Below are 6,059 nucleotides of genomic sequence, written 5' to 3'. Positions count from 1 at the left end.
GTGAATGTAAGTTTATTTTTCAGGGATAAATGCCCAGATGTGCAATTGCTGGGTCATATGGTAATTGCATGTTTAGTTTTATAAGTTTTATAAACTGGCAAACTGTTTTCCAGAAGGGCTGTACCATTTTACGTGACCACCAGCAATGTATGAGTGATTCAGTTTCTCCTAATCCTTACCAGCATTTGGTATTGTCACTATTTTTTATTTTAGCCATTATGATAAGTGTATAGTAGTATCTTGTGGTTTTAATTTGCATTTCCCTGATTAATGATGTTAAACATTTTTTTTCATATGTATATTTGCTATTTGTATATCCTCTTTGGTGAAATACCTTTCATGTCTTTTGTCTATTTTCTAATTGGATTTTTTTTAACTCTTGAGTTTTTAGAGTTCTTTATAAATTCTAATACTAATCTTCTGTCAGATATGTGATTTGCAAATATTTTCTCTTGTTCTGTAGCTTGTTTTTTTATCCTCTTAACAGAGTCTTTTGCAAAGCAAAAGTTTTAATTTTGATGCAGTTCAATTTATTGATTTTTCCTTTTATGGATCATACTTTTGTTGTAACCGGTAAGTATAACAACTCTTGGCCAAGCCATAGATCCCAAAGATTCTCTCCTATGATGTTTTCTAAAAGTTTTATACTTTTATATTTAATTAAGTACATGATCCATTTTGAGTTAATTTTGGTATAAGTTGTGCAGTGTAGTTTGAGGTAATTTTTCTTTGTTCTGTTTTTGCACCATTGTAAAAAATCAACTGGACACATTTATTTCTGATTTTTTTTTTCTTTTTTGTTTTTCTGAATTCTCCATTCTGTTCCATTGATCTGTGTGTCTGTCCCTCTGCCCATACTAGAGTCTTCATTACTGTAGCTGTATAATTAGTCTTGATATCAGGTAAACTGATTCCTCCCATTTTACTCTTTTTCAAAATTGTTTTAGCTATTCCAGTTCTTTTGTCTTTTCGTGTAAATTTTAGAACAATCTTGTCTATATCTACAAAGAAAATTTGCAGTTTTGATAGGAATTGTATTAAACTGTATATTCATTTGAGGACAATTGACATTTTTACTATGTTGATTCTTCCTATCCATGGACACGGTATGTTTCTCCATTTATTTAGATCATCGTTGATTTCCTTCATCAGCATCTTATAGTTTTCAGCATACAACTCCTGTACATGTATTAGATTTACACCTAAGTATTTCTTCTTCTTCTCCCCCTCCCCTCTCCCGTCCACCTCCTCCTTCTGAATGGTATTGCATTTTAAATTTTGGTGTCCATCTGTTCTTCACTAATATGTAGAAGTACAATTGATTTTTGTGTTTCTTTTATGTCCTGCTGATACAAGATTATCTTTGCTGAACTCACATATTATAGAAATTTTGTTTTGTTTTGTTTGTATATTCTATGGAATTTTCTATGTAACCAATCATGCCACCTACAAATAGGGACAGTTTTATTTTTCCTTTATGATCTGTATGCCTTTTATTTCCTTTTCTTGCCTTATTGTGCTGACTAGAACTTCCAACACTATGTTGCATAAGAATGGTGAGAGCAGACATCCTTGCCTTGTTCCTGATTTGGGGCAGAAAACATTCAGTCTTTCACCATTAAGTATGTTAACCATAGATTTTTTTTTTTTTCGTAGATGCTCTTTGTTGAGAAAGTTTCCTTCTATTCCTATTCTTCCTATGTCTTTTAAAAATCATGAACAGGACTGGCCAGCTAGCTCAGTTGGTTAGAGTGTAGTGCTCTTAACAACAAGGTTGCCTGTTCGATCCCCACATGGGCCACTGTGAGCTGCGCCCTCCACAACTAGATTGAAGCAACTGCTTGACTTGGAGCTGGTGGGTCCTGGAAAAACACGCTTAAATAAATAAAAGTTAAAAAAAAATCATGAACAGATGTTGAATTTTGTCATGTGGTTTTTCTGATATCTGTTGATATCGTGAGGTTTTTCTTCTTTAGACTATGAATAAGGTGGATTACATTGATTGGTTTTTAAATATTAAACCAGATTTGCATCCTTCAACTATACCCCACTTGATCATGGTGTGCAATTTTTTTATTATTGCTGAATTTTATTTACTGATACTTTGTTAAGGATTTTTACGTCTATATTCATCAGTGATATTGGGCTGTAGTTTTTTCTTTGTACTGTCTTTATCTGATTTTGCTATCTGGATAAACAGCTTTGTAAAATGAATTGCGAAGTGTTCCCTCTGGTTTTCTGAAAGAGATTGTGTAGAGTTGGTGTTAATTCTTTAACAGTTTAGTAGAATTCTCCAATGAAATCATCTGGGCCTGAAAATTTCTTTCTTGAGAGTTTTAAAATTATGAATTCAATGTCTTTAATAGTTATAGGGCTATTCAAATTATTTCACATTGAATGGGTTGTGGCAGTTTGTATTTTTTGAGGAGTAGACCGTCTTGTTTAAATTGTCAAATTTATGTATGTAGAGTTATGTGTAGTATTCCCTCATGCTCTTGATGTCTATCTGGTCTGTAGTGATATCCCTGTTTCATTGCTTGTATTTGGTAATTTGTGTCTTTTCTCTTTTTTTCTTTGTCAGTCTTCCTAGAGGTTTGTCAATTTTATTAATCTTTTCAAAGAACTGGGTCTTGGTTTCAATGAATTTGTTGTTTTTCTGTTTCAAATTATTGATTTCTTCTCATTTCCTTCTGCTTGTTTTGGATTTATTTTGTTCTGCTTTTTCTGTGTTCTTGAGGTGGGAGCTAAGATTACTGATTTGAGACTTTTAATATTTTCTAATATATGCATTTAGTGCTATAAATTTCCCTCTCAACACTGTTTACCACAAATGTTATACTTTTATTTTCATTCAGTTCAATATTTGGGGATTTTTTTTTTTCCCCGAGGCTTCCTTTTTGACTAAAGGACTATTTAGAAGTGTGTTGTTTAGTTTCCAAGTGTTTGGATATTTTCCTGTTATCTTTCTGTTATTGATTTCTAAGTTTGATTCCACTGTGGTCAAAGAATATACTCTGTATAATTGCAGTTACTTTAAATTTGTTAAGATTTTGTTGAGACCCAGGACATGGTCAACCATGGTATATATTCTTTGGGTACTTGAAACGTGTATTCTGTTGTTGGGTGAAGTGTTCTATATGTATCAACTTCGGTTGATGATGTTGAATTCTTCTGTATTCTTGTTGATTTTCTGTCTAGTTCTATCAATTGTCGAGAGGTGTATTGAAGTCTCCAACTGTACTTATGAATGTCTATTTCTTCTTTTTAGTTCTATCAGTTTTACTTCTCATATTTTGCAGCTCTGTTGTTTTGTGCATATTACATTTAGGATTGCTTAATCTTCTTGGTGGATTGACCCTTTTATCATTATATAATGGAACAGAAACAATAAAAAAAAAAATTGGGACGTGGAAGGGATTCCTTAGTAGTGCCAGGTGGGGTGGAGTCCAGGCTCCCCATGTGGTTGGCTGGCGGGGTAGGGAGGGTGTAATCATTTCCTTTTTAAGTTTACTATTAGACTGATAAAAATTAAAATGTGCGATTACTGTGGGTGAGGCTGTGATGAAGCAGACCCCCTCATACTTTGCACTGGGGATTATGCAGCGGTCTAACGTTTATGGGCAACACTCTGATAATGGCTAATAAAAATACAAACTCATACCATTTGACCAAGCAGTTCCACTTCTAGGAATGTATCCCAATGGTGTAAGCACATGTGACCGAAATGACCTTAAGAACACAAAATTGGAAACAGTCTAAATGTCCTTCAGTAGGATAGTTGTTACATAAATAATGGTACATTCCACCTGGTGGAATACTGAGGCAGCTACTTTTTAAAAAAGATGTTTAGGGGGTGGCCGGTTAGCTCAGTTGGTTAGAGTGTTGCCGGTCCGATCCCTACATGGGCCACTGTGAGCTGCGCCCTCTTTTAAAAAAAATTAAAACGTAAAATTAAATAATAAAAAAGAGATGTTTATCTATCTATCAATATGGAACAATCAATTATCAAGATAAAATGTTAAGTAAAGAAAAAAGAAAGCAAAATGCAGAACTATATGTCTAGTGTGTTATTGTGTAAAAGAAAAAAGAACACATAAATATTTGCCTATATATGCAAAAAAAAAAAAAAAAGGCTGGATACACAAGCAACTGCTAACAGCACTTCCTCAGGGTACTTGGAGTACCCCCCAACCTACTCCACTGACAAATAATTGTCAGGCTAGCCTTTTCCAAGCCAAGCGCCTATGGGACTTGGGACTCTGGCCTGTGGGACTCTGGGGTGGCCCCGTGGGGCTCCTGAAACAATAGGCAGAGACAGGCCATGCCTGTGTCTGCACTGCCTGCCCTTTGAACCTGCCCTTTCAATGTTTGCTTTTGCAGACATTTAGGTCCCTAGTGTGGAGGGGGAGATAGGGGTGGAGAAGGAAGGAGCCCACTCATTGGCTGAGGAGCCCTGTAGACTAGCCCTGCTCCAGCGTCCGCTGCTCAGACTCTGGATTAATTGGGAGGCTGTGCAATGAGAGAATGGGTTCCACATGCTGAGGACGCTTGTTGACGGGGATGTGACAGAATAATGCAGTTCTGGGGAGGCACCCCCCCCACACTCCATCCCTATCACGGTCTCTCTCTAATTCCTTCCATGCCCCTCCCTCAGGCCCCCTTGGATTTGTAAACTGCTCCTTGGGTCTGCCTTGATGTCACTGCTGGGCAGCGGAATACAGAGGTAGGGGAAGTTCTTAGAGAGTTTAGAACAGCCCCCCCACAACTCTTCATCCTAGATTGCTCCGTCATGGGTGGTGAGGGCCCCACGAGAGTCGCAGGAGCTGGCTGTACCTGGGACTCTCACCAGTATGCTTTTCCCCTTGGAGTAGTCTTCAAATTCATAGAATATAAGAGAATGTTCCTCACTAGTTGAGGGCTTGCTCTCTCTGAGCCTCAGTCTTTTTACCTGAAAAATGGGGGTTGTGCAATTACATAGCTTACATCAAAATTGTCTGATTATGTGTCTGATTGTCCCACTATTTCCAGGAAGGTCAGGAACATGTCTGGTTTTGTCCACTGCTGTATTCTCAATGTCCGGCTCAGTGCCTGGCATACAGAAGGCACATGATATTTATGGAATGAATTCATGCTCCCAGATGTCTGCCCAGGAGCCCATGTTGTGGTGTCTCTTGACTTCAGCCTCCAGATCTGGCTGTCCTTGGGGTAGGGGTCAGGAGCCCCCCTAATCCAAGTCACTAGCTGATCCTGGAGCCTTTTCCAAGGGAGCTGGATGTCCTCTTAGGTCAATTCCCACTCAAGTCAGGGCTTCCGCGATTCTTTTATTCTAACATTTTCTGAGAGCCTAGTCCAGGTACCCTAGGATTTCAAAGTCGGGGATGGGATGCTGCCACTCCCTTTCATTTCTCAGATGGTCCTTTCCTTTGTGGAGAGATAGACATTGCCTAAAGAAGCCAAGAGAAGAATGTGAAATGAACATGGGATGATCTGAGAACTTGCAACAGGGGTGCCTGGCCCAGTCTGACAGAGGGTCAGGGAAGACGTCCTGAAGCGAGATCTGAGGGTGGAGGAGTGAAGCAGACAAAGAGGGAGGAGGCAGCTCATGCTGTGAATCTGTAAGAGTCCCCTCCCTAGCCCACTGCCCCTCTGCAGGGCCCCATTTGCTGGGCATCCTGACAGCACCCCCACCTCTGCAGTGAGCCTCTCTCCAGCAAGAGCCAACTTTTACCCCATACAGCCAGGAGAGGGCACCCTGCTGCTAGCTTTGGCTTCAGCCTGCAGTGTGATGTATAAACCTCCCAGCTGCCCTGGGAGACAGGCGAAATGCAGCTTATTACTGCTCCCTCCCATAGAAGAAACTAAGGCTCAGAGAAGTTTGATGCACATGGCTAGTCAGTAGTTTTTTGATGTGTTTCGATGGCCTTCAGTCCACGGAAGCATCTGCTCTGGGTGTTGATGGTAACATAATGCTATTAATTGACATTTATTGAGTACTTCCTATGCTCTACCCTGTAAAGTAGATGTTACAATTATACCCATTTTACAGATGAAAAAAGGCA

The sequence above is a fragment of the Rhinolophus hipposideros genome (genome assembly GCF_964194185.1).
Source record: "Rhinolophus hipposideros genome assembly, chromosome: 22".
Lineage (NCBI taxonomy): Eukaryota > Metazoa > Chordata > Mammalia > Chiroptera > Rhinolophidae > Rhinolophus > Rhinolophus hipposideros.
The sequence above is the reverse complement of the archived record's forward strand: the minus strand, read 5'-3'. Positions refer to the sequence as shown.